Here is a 26237-nt window from a genome sequence, read left to right on the forward strand (position 1 = left end):
AACAGCATTTATTCTATATAGTAAACGTTCAATTCGTCTTATCAATTCCAACGCAAGAAAAGTAATTGATAAGACGAACTGAACGTTTAGTATATAGAATAAATGCTGTTGAAACCGAAATTCTGTTTAATAATAATAATAATAATAATAATAATAATAATAATAATCCTTATTATTATTGGCCAGTGTTAAAGCATAATCGCCAGGTATTTCTTATGTATGTGACGTGTGAATTATTCAAAACCCCGTAGCCATTATCATTATTATTCCTAAAGCATATAGGCTACAACAGTGACATCCCTATTCAGTAACTCATAAATCGCTAAATATAATCTTTCTTCTCATTATTACGTTTATATAATAATAATAATAATAATAATAATAAGTAATAGTAGTATTCGATAATCTCTATCGCATATACGCCTTTCAAGCTACTCATGAAAACCATTTCAACTCTCTTATTTATATAAACGATAAAACCAACCATTTTCAATGCAAGCCACCCCTACCCCGCCCCCCCCTCCCACCCACTCCCTCAACCTCCATACAGGATGGCCGTCCTACGATACGGCATCAAAAGTGTGTTGCCAATTACTAGGGCGAGAGTCGGAAACGGGATTATTCCTTCGCTTTGTTCTTTTAAGTTCTATGCCTTTTGTTTCTTTTTTTCTTTCTTCCTTCTTTTGGAAGAAGTCGACGATGAATCTATCCTCCTGAATGGCTGCAGTTTGAGTCTCGTATATGTCGGATTATCAACTGTTACAACCGTAAAACTGTGGAAAGTTTTGTTGTTATTTAACTTGACTGATTGGTGGAGTTCAGTCTTGATTTTTTTTTTTTCTCGTGGTCAGGTCGGCGACTTGACCTCGCTCTGATGATGTGGGTTCGAATCTCGCTACGGACGTCAGAATGACTTCGTAGTCTTGCGTTTGAGATCTAAGGCTTTGTAGTGACATGCGCATCCAAAAAGTGTGAAGAATTGGAGAAGTTAAGAAGGCAGTACGGTTATTACAATTGTATATGTATGTATGTGTGTATAAATGTATGTATATGTATATGTATGTGTATATATGTATGTACTGTATGTGTATGTATATATCTATGTATGCTTGTATATATGTATGTATGTACCTATGTATGCTTGTATATATGTATATGTGTATGTATGTATATATTTATGTGTGTATGTATGTATATATGTATGTGGGGCGTTCTCCTTGAAGACGCGGAATCCATCTTTAGCTCCGGAGAATTATAGATAACTCCAGGATAGATTCCGTGCCTTCAAGGATCTTTAGAAAGCAATGAATGTGTTTGTGTTTTTGCTGAACTAAATCAAAAGAATTTGATCAAATTACTTTTGCATTTCACTAATATGTTCTTATTTCAGCGAAGGGATTATTTGTGATGAGTGCATAAATGTATAGGCTATATATATATATATATATATATATATATATATATATATATATATATATATATATATATATATATATATATATATACACTGTGCTTTCAGAAATGTCCTTTATTTTCACTCTGCTTTTCGTAAACTTCTCTTGTTGTTGTCACATTTTAACATATCGTAAATATGTCATGGTTATTATTATTATTACCCTTATTACTATTATTATAAAATTCAAATTTTGTTGTTATGTTAACATGTTGTTCCTATGTGCTGCCAATCAGTAATTAAAAACGCTTGGGAATTTTATGAGAAAATGCGTCTTTAGGTTCTTCGAAAATATTAATATTTTAGTATTAAAAACAAGTATATTTATTATTCCACATTCTTTTCAATTCCAATAATAAATATTTTTTGAATACCCACAATGCACTTTTATAATTACCGACATGAAATCCCATTGATGACCTCTACGAAATAATTACATCATTAGCATAAAGCCGTTCTCATTCTGTCGTGCCTACTGAAAGCTGGCGCGCGCGCGCGCACGCGTTCTTGTTTATTTGTTTGCCTATAACGACACCACGTTACCCGGTAATGATCCTCATTATCAGTAAAGGAAATGATCAGTAATGAGTCTCCCTAGTCCGTCAACTCGGCCCCTCCCCACAAGCAGGCTCTTCCTTCCATACTCCCTACACACCAGACTCCGCGACCACTACACCCCCATACACCCACGCACACTCTTTAGGCTACACACTGTAACGTACACACACCTTAGGCTACCCCACTCTTTCTCTTCTTCTTCATCTTCCTAGCTTAATTCCTAGTCGGGGTCGCTGTTTTTAATGGCTGCCCAATACCTCACAGTTTTATTCACATTTTGTATATCAAACTCTACACTCATATCCACTCACAGCTCGCCATAAAACTCCAATTCGAAGATTTACACACATTCACACATTCACCACACTTTCACATTTGCACACATTCATTACACTTTCACATTTACACACATTCATCACACTTTCACAATTTCACACAGTCACACATTCATCACACTTTCACATTTACACACATTCACACATTCAACACTTTCACATTTACACTCTTTCAAACATTCATCACACCTTCACATTTACACACATTCAAACATTCATCACACTTTCACATTTACACTCTTTCAAACATTCATCACACCTTCACATTTACACACATTCAAACATTCATCACACTTTCACATTTACACACAGTCACACTTTCATATTTATACACATTCAGACATTCAACACTTTCACATTTACACACATTCACACATTCATCACAATTTCACAGTTACAGACATTCACATTTACACACAGTCACACATTCGTCGCACTTTCACATTTACACAGTCACACATTCATCGCACACGTTTACACACATTGATCACCCTTTCACACTTCCCCATTTACACACATACACACTCCAACAGAGCCCCAAATAGCTTATGGTGCTCATTTCTCTCTTGAAAATGTCTAAAAATTTTGGAAGTGATGATAATAATCTTCTTGTAAGTTAATACAAAAGACTGATAGTAAATCCTCAGCGCTGAATGACCTCATAGGTCCCAGTGAGTGGCCTTTGGCCTAAATTCTATATTCTGTCCTGTTCTATATTCTGATAGTAAATCAGAATACGTGTAAGGTGTCAGAAAGATTAATTTGGAAGCAAGTTGATTTGAAAGAAAGTATTTAAGAAAAGTAAGAGATTATAGAAAATAATGATAGAAAGATTCATTTGGAAGTAAGTTGATTTGAAAGAAGGTATTTAAGGAAAGCAAGAGATTAGAAAATAGTGATAAAAAGATTAATTTGAAAGTAACCTGATATAAAAGAAGGTATTTAAGGAAAGTAAGAGATTATAGAAAATAATGATAGAAAGATTAATTTGAAAGCAAGTTGATTTGAAAGAAGGTATTTAGGGAAAGTAAGAGATTAGAGAAATTAATGATGGAAAGATTCATTTGAAAGCAAGTTGATTTGAAAGAAGGTATTTAAGGAAAGCAAGAGATTAGAAAATAGCGATAAAAAGGTTCATTTGAAAGCAAGTTGATATAAAAGATGGAATTGAAGAAAAGCGAGAGATGAGAAAATAGTGATAAAAAGATTAATTTGAAAGTAAGTTGATATAAAAGAAGGTATTTAATAAAAGTAAGAGATTATAGAAAATGATAGAAAGATTCATTTGAAAGCAAGTTGATTTAAAAGACGGAATTGAAGAAAATTAGATTATTATAGAAAATAATGATAGAAAGATTAATTTGAGGGTAAGTTTATTTAAAATAAGGGATTTAAGAAAAGCAACAGATTAGAAAATAGTGATAGAAAGATTCATTTGGAAGCACGTAGACATAAAAAAATTTATTTAAGAAAAGCAATAGATTAGAAAATAGTTATATATTTTTTTTGAGCTGGAGAACGTATTTATAAGAAATATGGACACCGGGAAAACCTTCAAATCAAATAAAGGGTTGCTAGCATGATAATGGAATTACCACGTATTATATTAGCAGTATTCATGAGAGAGAGAGAGAGAGAGAGAGAGAGAGAGAGAGAGAGAGAGAGAGAGAGAGGGGAGGGGTGGAAGGTCAATAATTCTCTTAATCATTTATTTCCTTAGATCACGCAAAGATCCACTCTCTCTCTCTCTCTCTCTCTCTCTCTCTCTCTCTCTCTCTCTCTCTCTCTCTCTCGCTCTCTCTCTCAAACGATTCCGTCTCTTTAGCCACCCGTCTTCAGACGCAAACAAACAGTTATTGCATTCGTTAAGTTACTTGATTGGCAGCGCGTGCCAGCGCGCGCAAAGAAGCGTGTTTTGGGCACTCGGAAATGAAGCACCTATGTTGACGTGTACTTCTCTGTCCGAGAAAGGAAACTCGGCGTTTGAATGCACGCATGCAGGCTCTTTCGCCCGTTAAAGTGAGCTTCCGTTTCTAGGGTCCTTCTATGATCCTTGGCGCGTCGGGAGAATCAGAGTTGCCAACTCTATTGTAGCAATATTTTCACTCACTCTGTGCTACCTGCCCTACTTTTCACTTCTTCAGAGCTGCACCTCTGTTGTGGTGCTATTTTTTTCTTCAGTGGTATCACCTTTATTTTAGCGCTTTTTTTTTAGTAAGTAATGATGCATAATGATGCTAAATTAAAGTTGGCAGCACTGAGGCCTCAGTGCTGCCAACCATTGTAACACTCCCTGTGTAGTACCTCCTTTACTTTCACACCTTTTTCACTCCTTCAGTGCTACACCTTTATTTTGGAACGATTTTTTCATCTTTCAGTGCCACCACCTTTATTTTAAGCACACTTTTTCTTTTTTAGTGGGTAATGCTGCTAAAATAAAGGTGGCAACACTGACCCCTCACCTCAGTGCTGCCAACCTTATTTTAGCACCATATTCACTCCATCCGGGCTTTGCTTTTACTGGGGCACTGGAGGTCAGTGCCATGTTAACCTTTATGTGGACGCTGCCCAGGGAGGTCAGTGCTTTCTCTTCTAATGTAGCACTATATTTCATTCCCTCATTGAAACAACCTTAACTTTAAAGCCATTGTACTCCCCCCGTGCTACCATTTTTATTTCGGCACCATTTTCACTCCTTGCTGCCATTTACAATAATTTTATGGAGTGAATTTCATATGTTATCCTTCTTTCATGTGTTCCACTTTTATAATTAGACGTGAAGCGTTTTTATCACTCGTGCCAGTTATTTTTCAAATGGATGTCACTTTGGATGACATTTTAATTTCTATATTGATTTTGTAGTGACCCATGTATTAACACTTTTTTTTGGCATTTCTTCCATTTTTATTTCATTATAGCTTTTCACTCTTTGCCGGGTATTTTTGATGGGTTCCATAAATCATCCTTCCTAAATGAGTTTCACTTTCTGGTGGTAATTGAAATCGTAAATTGCTTTGGAATTGAGTATGTTTTTATCGCTCTTTTTAGTCATTTTTTATATCACTCACCTTGACTGCAATTTGTGTTCTGATGGACCTGCAAATTATAAATTACCGCTGGAATCTGCGTGTTATTAATTTTGTTTTATTCAGAAACTTTTTAGAAACTACTTTTCGAACCGTGTCTGATTATTAGTAATGCTAATAAAACGCAATTAAGTATGAGGGTATCCTGGTTAAAATTTCCAAAAGCACAGTGCTTTGTAAGAATAGACTGGCATTGAACAAAGAGAGCCAGAGTAATGGCTTAACAAAGCTTAGACCCCGCAGGGGGCGTAGTGCCGTCAGTGCACCTCACGTGGTGCATTGTAGGCATTACTTAAGGGTCTTCGCAGCGTCCCTTCTGCCCTTAGCTGCAACCTCTTTCATTCCTTTTACTGTATCTCCGTTCATATTCTTTCTTCCATCCATACTTTTCACCCTCTCTAACAGTTGTTTCATAGTGCAACTGCGAGGTTTTCCTCCTGTTACACCTTTCAGACCTTCTTCCTGTCAGTTCCCTTTGAGCGCTGATTGACCTTATAGGTCCCAGCACTTGGCCTTTGGCCTAAATTCTATATTCTAATCTTCTAACAAGGCTTAGAGCTTAGGCTGAACTATTTTACTTGGACTTTAGTATATCTAAAAAAAAAAAAAGTACAACTCGGCTTAAAATATCTCTGATGGACAGGAGTAAGAGCCCAAGCTAGAGTAAAAGTAAGAGCCCAAGGTAGAGTAAAAGTAAGAGCCCACTCTGAAGTAAGAGTACAGTAAGAGCCCACACTGGAGTAAGAGTACAGTAAGAGCCCACGCTGGAGTAAAAGTAAGAGCCCACGGTGGAGTAAGAGTACAGTAAGAACCCACACTGGAGTAAGAGTACAGTAAGAACCCACACTGGAGTAAGAGTACAGTAAGAGCCCACGCTGGAGTAAGAGTACAGTAAGAACCCACACTGGAGTAAGAGTACAGTAAGAGCCCACGCTGGAGTAAAAGTAAGAGCCCAGGCTGGAGTAAGAGTACAGTAAGAACCCACACTGGAGTAAGAGTACAGTAAGAACCCACACTGGAGTAAGAGTACAGTAAGAGCCCACACTGGAGTAAGAGTACAGTAAGAGCCCACGCTGGAGTAAGAGTACAGTAAGAGCCCACGCTGGAGTAAGATTACAGTAAGAACCCACGCTGGAGTAAAAGTAAGAGCCCAGGCTGCAGTAAGGTCCCACACTGGAGTAAGAGTACAGCAAGAGCCCACCTGGAGTAAAAGTAAGAGTCCACGCTGAAGTAAGAGTCTAAGCAAGAGCCCATGCTGGAGTAAGAGTACAGTAAGAGCCCACGCTGGAGTAAGAGTACAGTAAGAGCCCACGCTGGAGTAAGATTACAGTAAGAACCCACGCTGGAGTAAAAGTAAGAGCCCAGGCTGCAGTAAGGTCCCACACTGGAGTAAGAGTACAGCAAGAGCCCACCTGGAGTAAAAGTAAGAGTCCACGCTGAAGTAAGAGTCTAAGCAAGAGCCCAGGCTGGAGTAAGAGTACAGTAAGAGCCCACGCAGGAGTAAAAGTAAGAGCCCACACTGGATTAAAGGTAAGAGCCCACGCTGGAGTAAGAGTACAGTAAGAGCCCATGCTGGAGTAAAAGTAAGAGCCCAGACTGGAGTAAACATAAGAGCCCACGCTGGAGTAATAGTACAGTAAGAGCCCACGCTGGAGTAAGAGTACAGTAAGAGCCCACGCTGGAGTAAGAGTACAGTAAGAGCCCACGCTGGAGTAAGAGTACAGTAAGAGCCCATGCTGGAGAAAGAGTACAGTAAGAGCCCACGCTGGAGTAAAAGTAAGAGCCCAGACTGGAGTAAACGTAAGAGCACACGCTGGAGTAAGAGTACAGTACGAGCCCACACTGGAGTAAAAGTAAGAGCCCACGCTGGATTACAAGTAAGAGTCCACGCTGGAGTAAAAGTAAGAGCCCATGCGGGAGTAAAAGTGAGAGCCCATGCAGGAGTAAAAGTAAGAGCCCAGACTGGAGTAAACGTAAGAGCCCACGCTGGAGTAAGAGTACAGTAAGAGCCCACGCTGGAGTAAAAGTAAGAGCCCATGCTGGAGTAAAAGTAAGAGCCCACGCTGGAGTAAAGGTAAGAGCCCACGCAGGAGTAAAGGTAAGAGCCCACGCTGGAGTAAAAGTAAGAGCCCTCGCATGAGAAAAAGTAAGAGCCCACGCTGGAGTAAAAGTATATTAAGAGCCCACGCTGCAGTAAAAGTAGGAGCCCATGCTGGAGTAAGAGTGTACAGTAAGAGCCCACGCTGGAGTAAGAGTACAGTAAGAGCCCACGCTGGACTAAAAGTAAGAGGCCACGCCGTAGTAAGAGTACAGTAAAAGCCCACACAGGAGTAAGAGTACAGTAAGAACCCACGCTGGAGTAAGAGTACAGTAAGAGCCCACGCTGGAGTAAGAGTACAGTAAGAGCCCACGCTGGAGTAAAAGTAAGAGCCCAGGCTGGAGTAAAATTAAGAGCCCACGTTGGAGTAAGAGTACAGTAAGAGCCCACGCTGGAGTAAAAGTAAGAGCCCAGGCTGGGTGAAAGTAAGAGCCTAGGATGGATTAAAAGTAAGAGCCCACGTTGGAGTAAGAGTACAGTAAGAGCCCACACAGGAGTAAGAGTACAGTAAGAGCCCACACAGGAGTAAGAGTACAGTAAGAGCCCAGGCTGGAGTAAAAGTAAGAGCCCAGGCTGAAGTAAAAGTAAGAGCCCGGGCTGGAGTAAAAGTAAGAGCCCAGGCTGGAGGAAAAGTAAGAGCCCACGCTGGAATAAGAGTACAGTAAGAGCCCAGGCTGGAGTAAAAGTAAGAGCCCAGGCTGGAGTAAAAGTAAGACCCCAGGCTGGATTAAAAGTAAGAGCCCAGGCTGGATTAAAAATAAAAGCCCACGTTGGAGTAAGAGTACAGTAAGAGCCCACACAGGAGTAAGAGTACAGTAAGAGCCCACGCTGGAGTAAGAGTACAGTAAGAGCCCACGCTGGAGTAAGAGTACAGTAAGAGCCCACGCTGGAGTAAGAGTACAGTAAGAGCCCAGGCTGGAGTAAAAGTAAGAGCCCAGGCTGGATTAAAAGTAAGAGCCCAGGCTGAAGTAAGAGTCTAAGCAAGAGCCCATGCTGGAGTAAGAGTGTACAGTAAGAGCCCACGCTGTAGTAAGAGTACAGTAAGAGCCCACGCTGGAGTAAGATTACAGTAAGAACCCGCTGGAGTAAAAGTAAGAGCCCAGGCTGCAGTAAGGTCCCACACTGGAGTAAGAGTACAGCAAGAGCCCACCTGGAGTAAAAGTAAGAGTCCATGCTGAAGTAAGAGTCTAGTAAGAGCCCATGCTGGAGTAAAAGCAAGAGCCCAGGCTGGAATAAGAGTACAGTACGAGCCCACGCAGGAGTAAAAGTAAGAGCCCACACTGGATTAAAGGTAAGAGCCCACGCTGGAGTAAGAGTACAGTAAGAGCCCATGCTGGAGTAAAAGTAAGAGCCCAGACTGGAGTAAACATAAGAGCCCACGCTGGAGTAGGAGTACAGTAAGAGCCCACGCTGGAGTAAGAGTACAGTAAGAGCCCACGCTGGAGTAAGAGTACAGTAAGAGCCCACGCTGGAGTAAGAGTACAGTAAGAGCCCATGCTGGAGAAAGAGTACAGTAAGAGCCCACGCTGGAGTAAAAGTAAGAGCCCAGACTGGAGTAAACGTAAGAGCACACGCTGGAGTAAGAGTACAGTACGAGCCCACACTGGAGTAAAAGTAAGAGCCCACGCTGGATTACAAGTAAGAGTCCACGCTGGAGTAAAAGTGAGCCCATGCGGGAGTAAAGTGAGAGCCCATGCGGGAGTAAAGTAAGAGCCCAGACTGGAGTAAACGTAAGAGCCCACGCTGGAGTAAGAGTACAGTAAGAGCCCACGCTGGACTAAAAGTAAGAGCCCACGCTGGACTAAAAGTAAGAGCCCACGCTGGACTAAAAGTAAGAGCCCACGCTGGACTAAAAGTAAGAGCCCACGCTGGACTAAAAGTAAGAGCCCTCGCATGAGAAAAGTAAAAGCCCACGCTGGAGTAAAAGTATATTAAGAGCCCACGCTGCAGTAAAAGTAGGAGCCCATGCTGGAGTAAGAGTACAGTAAGAGCCCATGCTGGAGTAAAAGTAAGAGCCCACGCTGGACTAAAAGTAAGAGGCCACGCCGTAGTAAGAGTACAGTAAAAGCCCACACAGGAGTAAGAGTACAGTAAGAACCCACGCTGGAGTAAGAGTACAGTAAGAGCCCACGCTGGAGTAAGAGTACAGTAAGAGCCCACGCTGGAGTAAAAGTAAGAGCCCAGGCTGGAGTAAAAGTAAGAGCCCACGTTGGAGTAAGAGTACAGTAAGAGCCCACGCTGGAGTAAAAGTAAGAGCCCAGGCTGGAGTGAAAGTAAGAGCCTAGGATGGATTAAAAGTAAGAGCCCACGTTGGAGTAAGAGTACAGTAAGAGCCCACACAGGAGTAAGAGTACAGTAAGAGCCCACGCTGGAGTAAGAGTACAGTAAGAGCCCAGGCTGAAGTAAAAGTAAGAGGCCAGGCTGAAGTAAAAGTAAGAGCCCTGGCTGGAGTAAAAGTAAGAGCCCAGGCTGGAGGAAAAGTAAGAGCCCACGCTGGAATAAGAGTACAGTAAGAGCCCAGGCTGGAGTAAAAGTAAGAGCCCAGGCTGGAGTAAAAGTAAGACCCCAGGCTGGATTAAAAGTAAGAGCCCAGGCTGGATTAAAAGTAAAAGCCCACGTTGGAGTAAGAGTACAGTAAGAGCCCACACAGGAGTAAGAGTACAGTAAGAGCCCACGCTGGAGTAAGAGTACAGTAAGAGCCCACGCTGGAGTAAGAGTACAGTAAGAGCCCAGGCTGAAGTAAAAGTAAGAGCCCAGGCTGGAGTAAAAGTAAGAGCCCAGGCTGGATTAAAAGTAAGAGCCCACCCTGGAGTAAGAGCCCAGGCTGGAGTAAAAGTAAGAGCCCAGGCTGGAGTAAAAGTAAGAGCCCAGGCTGGATTAAAAGTAAGAGCCCACACTGGAGTAAGAGTACAGTAAGAGCCCTCGCTGGAGTAAGAGTACAGTAAGAGCCCTCGCTGGAGTAAGAGTACAGTAAGAGCCCACGCTGGAGTAAGAGTACAGTAAGAGCCCTCGCTGGAGTAAGAGTACAGTAAGAGCCCTCGCTGGAGTAAGAGTACAGTAAGAGCCCACGCTGGAGTAAAAGTAAGAGCCCACACTGGAGTAAAAATAAGGTTAAAGTTGGCCATAATCGTGCTTCTGGCAATGATATAGGAAATGCCACCACCGGGCCGTGATTAAAGATTCATGGGCCGCGGCTCATACAGCATCATACCGAGACCACCGAAAGATAAATCTATTTTCGGTGGCCTTGATTATACGTACAGAAAACTCGACTGCACCGAAGAAACTTCGGCGCATATTTTACTTGTCTTTCTGTCACAACGGGAATATTCTGTCGTAACGGAAGTATCCTACTTTGCCAAGATATACCTGGAATTGAAACCCATAGAGATTGTGTACTCGAAAGAATGTGACCAATTCACACGATAAGCAATTTTCTCTAGTGGGTTATTGTTGGCTGATAGTAATCACGCTTATTTACGTATATTTTCCTCTCATTTTGTGGATTAGCATTTGGTGATAAGCGTGACTATTGTGCATATTCTTCCTCAGTCAAGACCGCCTTCTGTTGCTTACTTTTCATCTGTTCCTTTCAAAGGACTAATCACATTCAGCTGTTCAACTTCTTGAACTTTACCTTGCTCAAGTGTAAGAACAAATCCAGTGCACGAGCGATTTAAAATAATAATAATAATGAACTTTACCTTGCTCAAGTGTAAGAACAAATCCAGTGCACGAGCGATTTAAAATAATAATAATAATAATAATTAATAACAATAATAATAATAGTAATAATAATAATGATAATGAACTTTACCTTGCTCAAGTGTAAGGACAAATCCAGTGCACGAGCGATTTAAAATATTAATAATATTTAATAACAATAATAATAATAGTAATAATAATAATGATAATGAACTTTACCTTGCTCAAGTGTAAGGACAAATCCAGTGCACGAGCGATTTAAAATAATAATAATAATTAATAACAATAATAATAATAGTAATAATAATAATGATAATGAACTTTACCTTGCTCAAGTGTAAGGACAAATCCAGTGCACGAGCGATTTAAAATAATAATAATAATTAATAACAATAATAATAATAGTAATAATAATAATGATAATGAACTTTACCTTGCTCAAGTGTAAGGACAAATCCAGTGCACGAGCGATTTAAAATAATAATAATAATTAATAACAATAATAATAATAGTAATAATAATAATGATAATGAACTTTACCTTGCTCAAGTGTAAGGACAAAGCCAGTGCACGAGCGATTTAAAATAATAATAATAATAATAATAATAATTAATAACAATAATAATAATAGTAATAATAATAATGATAATGAACTTTACCTTGCTCAAGTGTAAGGACACATCCAATGCACGAGCGATTTAAAATAATAATAATAATAATAATAATAATAATAATAATAATAATAATAATATTTTATGCTTGATCTCCTCACATGTTGAACCCGTTGCCGTAGTAATAATGATTTATGATAATGGTAAAATACACTCAGTTAGGGTTTAACCTCCCGGCCTTTGGATCAGTTTGACTTGAAAGAAATATACCGAGGAAATTATGCATTCTTGAGCCATGAATTGACACAATTGGTGGCTGGAATGTTCTTCTAAGACTGAGGCATTATAGGAAGGAATGTACAGCATATCGAATTCTTCGTGAATTCTTGTTGAGTTAGCGCCTTAATGTTATTGGTTCTGATAGAAATATGCACATTTGCTCCGCATACTTTCTGAATGAATGGTATTACTCGAGATGGACTTTTAAAATAGTTATTTCCTTTGATATCATTTCACGACATGTTATTTCACGTATTTTCCGCTTTCTATTTATTTTCGCCTTTCGGGGGAAGCCTTAGGAAACCAGTTGTTAGAGGTTCCGAAAACTAGATATAACTCAAAGAAGTACTAGATTTCCACAATGTCGTTGTATTCAGCTCCCGTTGTCAAACCTCACTTGAGAACTCTTGTAAGATAAGGTAGAATAAGCCTGTTGTTGTAGTAGTAGTTGCTTTGGTGCACACCCTTTGTAACGGCCCCCCTAGAGTTTCTGTTTTCTTCGCTGTTCTGCTAATCCAGGTTTCATTAATTTCTTAGCGGGTGTTCCTGTCCTTCTGCTGTCTAAAGTTTCTTGGGTTTTGTCTCTCAATAATAATTTTTCAGTAATAATTCTCCAAAGAATCTACTTCATTCCTTTTTATTAGTTTTCTATATTAGTTTTCTGTAATAGAAAACTATTGCGCCGGCGCTGTCTGTCCGTCCGCACTTTATTCTGTCCGCACTTTTTCCTGTCCGCCCTCAGATCTTAAAAATTACTGAGGCTAGAGGGCTGCAAATTGGCACATTGATCATCCACCCTCCAGTCATCAAACATACCAAATTGCAGTCCTCTGGCCTCAGTAGATTTTATTTTATTCAAGGTTAAAGTTAGCCATAATCGTGCTTCTGGCAACGATATGGGACAGGCCACCAGCGGGCCGTGGTTAAAGTTCCATGGGCCGCGGCTCATGCAGCATTATACCGAGACCACCGAAAGATAGATCTGTTTTCGGTGGCCTTGATTACAGGCAATAGCGGCTGTACAGAAAACTCGATTGCGCCGAAGAGACTTCGGCGCATTTTTTACTTGTTTACAAATTGAATGGATTTATCATGCTACTGAAGTACCACACTTGGATTTCACTGGTAGGAAAGCGACAAGTCTGACCGTATCTTAGACAAAAGAAAAAAAAATCAAACACAACACTGATGTAAAGGAAAGTAGCAATATGACCGTGACTTTCACGGAGCAGTTACGTGCCTGAGAAATTTGGTGAGGAAGTAACATGACGCAGGAACTCCTTGTGAGTGCTTATGAAAGAAATATCTTTCAGTCTTAAGCTTTTTCAGTGCCCGTACCCCATCGTATCTCCAGAAAATTTTTCGTACCCCATCCAATATAAATCCAAAACAAAAATATGAAAAGGATTAGTGATACAAACCTTGCTGAAAAATTATTAGATTTATTCAATTACTGAACAACGGTATTTTTTTTTTTATTTCAAATGAAAAGTGTCAGTTAGTAGGATACAATGAATGCACATTATAACAGTAATTATGAGCAATACTACATAGTGCACACCAACACATTTTTAGTGGCCCCTTTTGTTGTTGTTTCTCGCTAATGATGATGTTCAAACTAAGTTCTTTCTTTGAAAAACTTGGAAAATATGTGTTTTACATTTGCAAGGTAAATATACAGTACCATTGCACTGGCTATCATGTCTCGTACCCAGAGGTTCAAGGTTTCGTACCCACAAGTACCCCAGATTGAGAACCTCTGTAAAGATTAGTGTGCCAGTAGGAGCTGAATATGGTTAACATAACACGAATGATATGCATTCGATTTTTTTTTTTGTCAGTGTTGCGAAAGCTGTTCCGTAAATGTTTGGAAATAACTGAACGAAAATATGTAAGACAAATATTTTTTTTTTATCATTCGTGGTGGGAAAACATGTTCCATGATATTGCAATGCCTTCCCTGGTTTTTTCTGCTTGAAACACACATTTATATGTAATTAACTTGTACACGCACACATATTTTATATATATATATATATATATATATATATATATATATATATATATATATATATATATATATATGTATATATATATATATATATATATATATATATATTTATACCAGCTCTGACACACTGTGTAGCCTGTATGTAAATAAATACATACATGCATACACACATACATATATATATATATATATATATATATATATATATATATATATATATATATATATATATATATATGTGTGTGTATGTGTGTATGTATGCATGTACATGCATTATATATAGGCTACACTGTCTGCATCAAAAGCTGGTATGACCACATAGTATCTGCTATTTTTTAGATAAGCGTTTTATCTACATTCCAATACTCCCAGAGCAATACTTACGTAAGCGCTACAATACATTAAGACTAAAAAAAAAAACGCTAACAATCAATGTTGAAGGAACTTGGCGCTACTCACCTGAACTCCACATCAGCAAGGTAGACACCGCTGACACATTTAGGCTTTTCTCCACTTCAGCTACGGGTCAATAATCAATGGTTTTGCGTGGGAGTTTGTTGTAAGGTCAGTTTGCGAAAGGAAATATCGCCTTGAAAGTTGCGCGAATGTCAAGAAAGGTCGAAAGTTTAAAAGTTCCCTAGGCGGGTAAATTTATTGCCAGAATCTTTGTCAGACACGATGGAAAACGGCAGTAAAAGATTCCTTTAGAATTATTAGTTATCAAGGTGATTTTTTCTATTTTGACTACATTGAAAAAAAAAGAGCAATCATGCTTTAGTGATTTGTCAATCCAGGGTTTTTTAAAAGCGAGGTTTTTTCTGGGTTATATTTAAAGTTTTTTTTCTAACTTTTTTTGGAAATACCACGGTCACGAGAATGATTTTAGGCATAGACCTACTTAGGGAAAAGCAGAGTTCATTTCTTTGTCAGCTGTGAAATTTCGTACGCAAAAAAAAAAAAAAAAATGCTAATACGTTTTCCATTTTAGTTTTCTGTAAAAGAAAACTATTATGCCAGCTTTGTCCGTCCGGCCGCACTTTATTCTGTCCGCACTTTTTTCTGTCCGCACTTTTTCTGTCCGCCCGCAGATCTTAAAAACTAGCCTCAGTAGTTTATATTTTATTTAAGGTTAAATTTAGCCATAATCGTGCTTCTGGCAACGATATAGGATAGGCCACCACCGAGCCGTGGTTAAAGTTTCATGGGCCGCGGGGCATGCAGCATTATATAGAAACCACCGAAAGATAGATCTGTTTTCGGTGGCCATGATTACGCGCTGTAGCGGCTGTACAGAAAGCTCGATTGCGCCGACGAAACCGGCGCATATTTTACTTGGTTTGTATGGCAATCACTCATTTACATGAGACCAATTTATGAGGAACAAATGAACCGGAGGTTGAATTACACACGAAGGACTTTTCTCCCAATAAATAATTCACCATTTTTCCTTAGATTGGGAAGAAATGAGGAAAGCACGCCGGTCTTATTTTTTGCCATATATTTCTTGGTTGTTTTATATACTGCACATTCTTGCACTAGGTATGTTCTATTTGTTAATTTATTATTTTTTTATTTTTGATAAGTGGGATTTCTTCTTTTTGTATTTCCCATTACCTCCTCCTACTTCTTCCTAATGAACACAACGCTCTTTGGAAGCTTGAATTTCAAGTCAGTGGTCCCTTTGGTGGGCTTGTTCCATATGAGTAGGGTTCATCTTCTGAATAATAATAATAATAACAATAATAATAATAATAATAATAATAATAATATGAAGGGAGTAGACCCTCTTTTAAACAGGTCCTATTAAAAAGGATGGCCGTATTATGCGAATTTATCTCATATAGTGTCTTTTCTATCTTCCTTATGATTCCCTTTTCAGATCCAATTTCTGATTGGATATTTTAATAAAAGACTTCCCATATTCCGCACACTGTCCTTTTCCAACATGAATATCGGCCAGTTGCTGACTAACGTCGCCGAGCCTGAAAAGCGAATCATAAGGAAGATAGAAAAGACACTGTCTAAGATAAATTCGCATAATGCAGCCATCCTTTTTAATAATAATAATAATAATAATAATAATAATAATAATAATAATAATATTCTAATTGAAGTATACTGTTTTTTTGCATTGCCTCTTTTATAGAATGCTATTACCGATCTTGCATTCCAAGCACATTTTGTCTGTTTCTTTTCTCACTATAACAAATCTCCTCAATTATTCAAGTTTTGACAGTGTCTCATTTTCTCTTGTGCTTTGCCTTTTATTGCTTCTTCTTCTTATACACGCTTTATTTACACCTTTCACTTGACACTCTCTTCATCGCTTTTGCATTGCTTTTTCCTTTAGTTAACTATGTTACTCTGCGTGTCCTAATTTTAGCCGTAATTCCTGGTTTATGCTTTACATTTTGTGTTCGTCTTTTTCTGTTATTCTCAATTCTTTCACCTCACGTTATTTCCTCATTTTCACTATTCATTCACCTTTCTTTTCTTACACTTATTCACAGTAACCAGACACCTGTTGCGTTTTGTTCATTATGCATTGCTTTTCATTTTAATCCTTTGTGCTACTCTATTCATTATCTATTCATTTTTTTACACTTATTCATGCTATCATTACACCTGCTCCAACTGTCAGCCGTGGACACACACTGCCACACATACACACACACACACTCTCTGTGTCTCGCCTCTAACCCTAAGAGAGAGAGAGAGAGAGAGAGAGAGAGAGAGAGAGAGAGAGAGAGAGAGAGAGAAAGAGAGAGAGAGAGAGAAAGGAAGCCCTTCTCCACCTGCCTATTTCATAATCGGATGTATATGTATGTTACAGAGAAATCTGTACAACTCAGCAGGCGGCTGTAAGTCGTTTACCTTCCCTTTTACGCCGTGAAAGGTAAATGAGATGTCGCGTTTCAGTAGTTTACTCTTGGTCTGTTGATTTTTTGAAAAGATAACTCCTTTCTTCTTCTTCTTCTTCTTCTTCTTCTTCTTCTTCTTCTTGAAATTCATCGGAGGAGAATTCGGTATTCTGGCCCGCCACCCCCCGACGAAGCCAGACATCTGTGAGCTGAATCGCAACTGAGGGAAGTTGCGTCTCATAACAGTCTTTTGTAATTGAATTTCGCTTTCATTCATAACATGGAAATCGTATTAGATGTAATGTGTACATATTTATAACCTTAATGCTTCTTCCGTTTGGACTAATTTCTTCTTTATTTCGAAATAAAAAGAGGAATTCACTCGGTATTCTCCCGCCTGGGAAGCCATACAACGTCTGGGAGTTAACGAGGTGTTCCTGCCTGTAAGCGGGCTTTTGGTGTCGTCTTTGCTTGTTTGCCGTTTGTCTCGTTTGTCGTTTGTATGAGGTTTTCGCTCCGAACATGACGCAATGTTTGGGATTCTTGCCCTCATGGATGCTGTAGGATAATTAGTTTGAAATGCGATTACTTTGTTTTTTTTTTTTATCTTTTAGTAGGGAATTATTATTACCGAAGTTCTCTCTCTCTCTCTCTCTCTCTCTCTCTCTCTCTCTCTCTCTCTCTCTCACGTGAGCGTTTGGGTTACATAACACATCGTTGCAAATGGGTTCGCACGTATGTGCCTTGTTAAAAACACACTTGACACACACACACACACACATCAACATAAACACAAGCGTGCACATACACACACACATATATGTACATATATATATACATATACATATATTTATATAAATATACATACATACATACATACATACATACATACACATATGTGTATATATATATATACAATATATATGTGTGTGCACATATACATATATTTATATAAACAGTATATATATACACACACACTCACACACACATATTCTTTTATGATGCCAGTTTTAATACCTGTTAAAAAACGTCACGCCGTTTGTCATCGCAGTAGTTTATTTTACGTCAATAGCCACGATAAATGTGACTTTAGGCCTCTAATTGACGTCACTGTGACGTCATCGTGGTTCAGTGACGTCATGGGAGATGAAGTTATTGCTATTATATTTTATTTTCTAGAGACCCTTCATTTTCTTACTAACTCTGTTTCTGGAGAAAATTTCTGTATTTTTGATCCATAAAATTCTTAATTTTTAATCATTTTCATTTTTTGTGCCGACTTTGTCTGTCCGTCCGCACTTTTTCTGTCCGCCCTTAGATCTTAAAAACTACTGAGGCTAGAGGGCTGCAAATTGGTATGTTGATCATCCATCCTCCAACAATCAAACATACCAAATTGCAGCCCTTTAGCCTCAGAAGCTTTTATTTTATTTAAGGTCAAATTTAGCCATAATCGTGCTTCTGGCAACGACATAGGACAGGCCACCACCGGGCCGTGTTTAAAGTTTCATAGGCCGCGGCTCATATAGCATTATACCGAGACCACAGAAAGATAGATCCATTTTCGGTGGCCTTGGTTATACGCTGTACAGAAAATTCGATTGCACCGAAGAAACTTCGGCGCATATTTTACTTGTTTATAATCGTTAGTAGTATTTAGAAAATGCCGTAGTTGTAGTGATAAAGGTAGCAGTATTATAATTAGTAATGGTTCTACATCTATCAGGACTATTGATATATTGTTAGCTGTGATAACTGTGCTGACATTGTTATTTGTGATTGTTATGAAATTCTAGATATTTGTAATCTAAAATAGTATCATCATCATCATTATCATCATCGTTATTTTTATTATTATTATTATTATTATTATTATTATTATTATTATTTATAATCACCTATAATCATTATCATCTTCGTCATTATTATTATTATTATTATTATTATTATTATTATTATTATTATTATTATTATTTATAATCACCAATAATCATCATCATCATCGTCATTATTATTATTATTATTATTATTATTATTATTATTATTATTATTATTGTTATTATTATTTATAGTCAGCAATAATCATCATCATCGTCGCCATTATTATTATTATTTTCATTAATATTATTACCACATTGTCAGCAGTGATAGCTATTATCATCATAATTATTTCTTCTCCTCAGCTTATCTTCCTTATTAAATTAGCAACATCTTGGGACCAACTTTCCATGGACAATGATTATTCGTATTTCAAACAATTCTCGATAATTCACTCTTTATTTCGCGGACACGTCTGAATTCATGTAAAAACAAGTAAAAAATGCGCCGGAGTTTCTTCGGCGCAATCGAGTTTTCTGTACAGCTGCTACAGCGTATGATCAAGGCCACCGAAAATAGATCTATCGTTCGATGGTCTCGGTATGATGCTGTATGAGCCGCGGACCATGAAACTTTAACCACGGCCCGGTGGTGGCCTGTCCTATAGTGTTGCCAGACTCACGGTTATGGCTAAATTTAACCTTAAATAAAATAAAAAACTACTGAGGCTAGAGGGCTGCAATTTGGTATGTTTGATGATTGGAGGGTGGATGATCAACATACCAATTTGCAGCCCTCTAGCCTCAGCAGTTTTCAAGATCTGAGGGCGGACAGAAAAAATGCGGACGAACAGACAAGCCGGCACAATATTTTTCCTTCCAGAAAACTAAAAATAAATTCAGAATTAACGACATTAATTATTGTCGTGACGAAGTCTGGGCCGTTCAGTTGTACTAAAAAAAGTAGGAGTGAGCTGGAACACACTGGAATTCCTGGAATCATTGACACGAAATGTAACGATTCCCAGATGGGTCGTTGCATGCAATTACCCCCCTCCTCCTTCCTTCCTTCATGCTTGCTTGCTTATTATAACATTGAACGGATCGATAGTAAGTCTTATAATTCTTGCGCTGTAAAAAAAAAGAAATTGTCTAGGTTGTTTAAAATTAAAATGTCAAGATTCCCCGCTGCATATTTTTGTAGTTTTTCAGTATATTTTCATTGATGTCTTTTTGGACTTTCTGTTACATTTCTAGTAATTTTTTACATTTGTATTTTTTTATTTACATGTCTTATATTTTTATTTATATTTCTAGTATTTTTTAGTTTTTTTTTTTATTTGCATGTCTTATTTTTTTATTTGCATTTCTAGTATTTTTTTACATTTCTGTTTTTTTATTTACATGTCTTATATTTTTATTTACATTTGTAGTATTTTTTATTTACATTTCTGGTTTTTTATTTACATGCCTTATATTTTTTGTTTACATTTCTAGTATTTTTTGCTTATATTTCTAGTATTTTTTTTACATTTCTGTTTTTTTACATGTCATATTTTTTATTTACATTTCTTGTATTTTTTTTTACATTCCCGTCTTTTTTATTTACATGTCTTATATTTTTTGGTTACATATCTAGTATTTTGTTACATTTCTGTTTTTTATTTACATGTCTTATATTTTTTTTACATTTCTAGTATTTTTTACATTTCTGTTTTTTATTTACATGCCTTATATATTTTTTTTTTACATTTCTAGTATTTTTTTTACATTTTTTTGTTGACATGTATTATATGTTTTTTTACATTTTTAGTATTTTTTTACATTTCTGTTTTTTTATTTACGTGTTATATTTTTTATTTATATTTCTAGTATTTTTTACATTTCTCTTTTGTATTTACATGTCTTATATTTTTTATTTACATTTCTAGTATTTTTTTACACTTCTGTTTTTATTTACATGTCTTATAATTATATTTACATCTCTAGTTTTTTTTATTTACATGTCTTATATTTATTGTTTACATTTCTGTATTTTTTACATTTCTGTTTTTTATTTACATGTCTTATATTTTTTATTTACATTTACATTTCTAGTAGTTTTTACATTCCTGTTTTTTTTATTTCTAGTATATTTTATTTACATTTATTGTATTTTTTTATTTATCTTCTTGTTAGAATTTAAGAAATATAAACATAACTTTGGGCAGTTGCATAAGAGAACTTATATCAATTTCAGTTTTATTAAAACGTCATGATGAAGTTTTGTGAGTTTTAATTATTCTCAGTCTTTATATTCGTAGGATATTACAATCGGCTGTTTGTTTAGATACAGAAAGAACTGTGTTTAGTTTATCGTAAAATCTTAATATATCATGTTGCGTTTTACGGAATAAGGTTTAATCGTAGTTTTCATTTGCAATAAAATGGAATTAGTATCGGCACCTTTGTGAATGCAAAATTAATTTTTGCTCGTAATAAATGCTCTTCATTGATCCCAAGTATTTTGCGGTAAGAGTTCGAGACAAATTAATGCCAAGGTTGAGCTTGATTATTTGAAGGTCAACCTTGAGGTAAGTTAATCCCGAGTATTTGTGGGCAAAACTTGCTGAAAATTAACCTCGTTTTTGTGGATGTAAGCTTAAGGTGAATTAATCGCAAGTATGTGCAGTCAGGACCGTGTTGTAAATTAGCCTCAGGTATTTAAAACTGAACTCTCCTTAGGGGGAGTAGTGCAGTCAGTGCACCTCACGCGGTGCACTGTAGGCATTACTTAAGGTTCTTTGCAGCGTCCCCTCGGCACCTAGCTGCAACCCATTCCATTCTTTTGACTGTACCTCCGTTCATATTCACTTACTTCCATCTTACTTTCCACCCTCTCCTAACAATTGTTTCATAGTGCAACTGCGAGGTTTTCCTCCTGTTACACCTTTCAAACCTTTTACTGTCAATTTCCCTTTAGCGCTGAATGACCTCATAGGTCCCAGCGCTTGGTCTTTGGCCAAAATTTTATATTTACTCTCTTGAAGTTGAATTTTGAGGATAATTAGGGTCTATGGAGTACAAATTTAGGTCAAATAAAATATGGAAACACCTTTTTTATATTAACATTGATGACAACAGCGAGAACCATTAGGGTCAGATGAAAAAAAGATGGAAAAATAAGTTTATATTTCACCGGTTTTGAAACTTCAAAAACAAAATGAATACAATAAATATTAGACTTTATTAATTGAATAACATACACATTTTGTTCTTTGTTACTTGTTCCAAGTTTACTGAATCTTCCATAAATTCTATTTTAGTTTTCTGTAAAAGAAAACTATTGTACCGGCTTTGTCTATCCGTCCACACATTTTTCTATCCGCCCTCAGATCTTAAAAACTACTAAGTCTAGAGGGCTGCAAATCGGCGTGTTGATCATCCACCCTCCAGTCATCAAAAATACCGAATTGCAGCCCTCTAGCCTCAATAGTTTTTATTTTATTAAGGTTAAATTTAGCCATAATCGTACATCTGGCAACGATATAGAACAGGCCACCATCGGCCCGAGGTTAAAGTTTCATGGGCCGCGGCTCATACAGCACTATACCGAGACCACCGAAAGATAGATCTATTTTTGGTGGCCTTGATTATACGCTGTAGCGGCTGTACAGAAAACTCGACTGCGCCGAAGAAACTTCGGCGCATTCTTTACTTGTTACTAATTGACGTCGAGCCGTTCCTTCATCAGAGGACGAGGAAACTGAATGAATGAACGGGAGTGAAGGACTTCTTGACTGACGGGTGAACGTGAGTGAAGGGTGAGTGAGATATATACCTCCAGAAATCGATACAAGTTGGGGGAGTGTAAACATACCTGTCTGTCGTGGGTACTGAAGGCGATGCACCAGATTTCGTATTGTACTCTCTCTCTCTCTCTCTCTCTCTCTCTCTTTTACGTTGGGTTCAGGGAGAAACAAATTCTATGCTTTAGGAATATACGTGCAGACACGGTTCGGCTGGTTATGCTGCATCTCTCTCTCTCTCTCTCTCTCTCTCTCTCTCTCTCTCTTCTCTATTTATCTCTCTCTCTCTCTCCATCAAAGGTTATTTTTGCTTACTGGTATATACAAAATACGTACATACATATATATATATATATATATATATATATATATATATATATATATATATATATATATACATTATATATATTTATATATATATATGTATATGAGTCTGTATGTATATATAAACATAATCTGTTTCATACATCATTGTAGACCTAAAAACACAGAAATAGAATATACACATATACATTTAAGAAAAAAAATGATACACACACATATATATATCCAGCCGGCTGAAAGTGTTCGTAGGTCAGTTTCAAGGTCAGTGGAAGAGATTAAAAATGGACAGAAATAGAATGGTGGGGAGGAGGGGTGTTACATTTAAGAAAAAAAAATGAAGTAAGGAAGGAAGCTCGATAGATCCAGCCGGCTCAGAAAGTGTTCGAGGTCAGTTTCCCAGGGCAGTGGAAGAGATTAAATGAGAGAGAGAGAGAGAGAGAGAGAGAGAATAAAAGAGAAAAGAGAGAGAGAGAGAGAGAGAGAGAGAGAGAGAGAGAGAGAGAGGTCTAATAAAAGGCATGAAAACGAAGAGAGAGAGATTTACATTAATAATTAAGGTTTATGGTAGGCCTAGCGTCACTGAAAATGATTAAGGTTAAAGGTAGGCCTAGTGTTACTGAGTCAGTTTCTCAGGTAAGTTTAGCAATGACTTCATGCTCTACTGGAGAGCTTACTTTGTTATAAGGAAAATAAACCCTTTCAAGTTTGAAAAGGACCAGTGAGCCACTTTCTGGGGGTCCTAACAAACTTTAATTTCGTGTGCAAAGATCCTAACTTAAGTCCTCTTGCCCAGAGCTGAAGGATAACCCGAGGTAAGTTGGAAGGAAAATTTACTAAGGCTTAAAGGAAGTAATATTTAGCTTTTATGAAAATATGAAATTATTAGAATCAAACAAGAATATATATTCGTATGTGTGTATGGATCAATAAGCACGCAGTTGTGTAATGCTATACATTTTATTCATGAGTTCAGGTCTTACTGTAAAACAGAAACGCAACGATCTCTCGATAGATTTTCGTCAGGTCATATCTCGCAATTATCTTTCGTCGTATTGAATAGTCATTAGCCATAAGTTTTCCAAAACTCTCTCTCTCTCTCTCTCTCTCTCTCTCTCTCTCTCTCTCTCTCTCTCTCTCTCTCTCTCTTTACCAGACATTATTATTGATGTGTCTGGCCACAGAAGGCTTGCTGGAGCCGGAGCCTTGTTCCCCAACTCCGCCGCCATCCATGATGTCTGGTGTTGGCGTGATGCCTGCCTGACCGGCCTCGTGATTGGTCCATTTGAATTTTGACGCTACGGATTAATAATTTACCGGGAAGGCGCTCTCGCCCCACCAAATGTCGGGTTACATTTTTGGGGGTGCCCCCTCCCCCCAACCCTCTCTCTCTCTCTCTCTCTCTCTCTCTCTCTCTCTCTCTCTCTCTCTCCTGCAGACCTCTCCTAGAACCCTAATCTACCTTACCCCCTTTCTTCCCTCCTCCCAACCCTATGTCCATTAGTATTCTCAACTTGCAAGACCCAATGTGTGTGTGTGTGTGTGTGTTTATGTGTGTTTGTATGTGTCTGTGTGTGTGTGCGTGTAGGAAGAAGCTGTCAAGTTGCACGAGAAGGTCTTGCACACCAAATGCTATTTTCATTTTGAAATCTGACCTGAGGTCACCTTTGCTTTGATTGCTGTTACCGATTTTGTCAAGAGTTCAATCTGTTCTGGTTTCAGCAACGTCATTTCTTTCCTTAAGTGATAGTTAGCTGCTGTTTAAGTTTTCACGCCATGATGACTATAATTATTCTATAAAAAATACACTGCCCAAATATTTAAAAAGCCAAATATTTGCTTTGTTATTAAGAGTGAGCAGTGAATGTTGACTGGGTATAAGAAATAATAAATCCGTGGAATTTATATTTGATCGTGATCCATCGCCGCATATTCCCCTCCCCCCTCCCCCCTTCCCCCTCCCCCAACTGTATTCTATCGGCAGTCTTAAAAACTATGGTTACTTGATTTGTTTATATCTTTCAATTTCTAGTGTTTTTTACCAATTTAATTTTCTTTAACCATTGCGTAGTATCAGGCTGTCAGAAAGTAGTTATATATGTATTATATATATATATATATATATATATATATATATATATATATATATATATATATATATATATATATATGTATATATATTTATATATATATATATATATATATATATATATATATATATATGACTTGATATATCTTTCATATCTACTGTGTTTTACTTTAATTTGTCTAAATTGCTTTCAATTTCTAGTGTTTTGTAACAATTTAATTTTCAATAAACATTATATATATCAGCCTGTCAGAATATGTATATATATATATATACTGTATATATATATATATATACTATATATATATATATATATATATATATATATATATATATATATATATATATATATATATAAATAATAAAAGGTCATTTAAAATATCCAGTACCAATTTCGACTACCTACTGTACACCTGTACTTCAAATTATATTTTAATCTTTTTTTAAACATCTTGAAAACTAAGAATGCAAAAAATGAAGTTAAAAAAAACTGACCACTAAATTTTCTCCAGAGATTACTTCCCTTTCCAACATTTTACATTCTGGAAAATGTTTATCAGATATTGATTTAGATTTTGTTGAAAACAGGAAGACGGTGGGTCCTCGTTGCATGTTCGGTGGCATAATCACGGTGCATTCTTCCATTGCAACCGAGTGGATTGCGCGATTGACCTGGTAGAAATATGCCTATTTTTGTTCGCTACGATAATTTGGTAGTTTTAAGTTTATGATGATTTAAAATGGCGTGCTTTCGTAGTTTAAGATTTAGGTTGTGCTTCAAAAACAAAATTGGGAAATGTGGAATTATCGGTTGTTTCATGTCAAAGTATAACTATTAAACAGGTACAATTGAACTAAATTATTCTTGTCTTTATGTTGGGTGAGAGAGCCAGGAGATCCAAGCTTTTGAGAGAGAGAGAGAGAGAGAGAGAGAGAGAGAAGGCTCCTTAGACACAGGTTTTGGCCAGCAAATGGGATATTTTAGGAGAGAAAAAAGTTAGGTTTACAATTCTTTATCAAACTGCTTTATGTTTTTAAGCTCATTTGAAAAGGTTAGTTTAATATTTGTGCATAATCTTATGATTACTTCCTCTCTCTCTCTCTCTCTCTCTCTCTCTCTCTCTCTCTCTCTCTCTCTCTCTCTCTCTCTCTCTCTCTCTCTGCCTTTAAAAGCTTTTATGTTTTTAAGCTCATTTGAAAAGGTTAGTTTAATATTTGTGCCTTA

This window comes from Macrobrachium rosenbergii, chromosome 10 (genome assembly GCF_040412425.1).
Source record: "Macrobrachium rosenbergii isolate ZJJX-2024 chromosome 10, ASM4041242v1, whole genome shotgun sequence".
Classification (NCBI taxonomy): Eukaryota; Metazoa; Arthropoda; class Malacostraca; order Decapoda; family Palaemonidae; genus Macrobrachium; species Macrobrachium rosenbergii.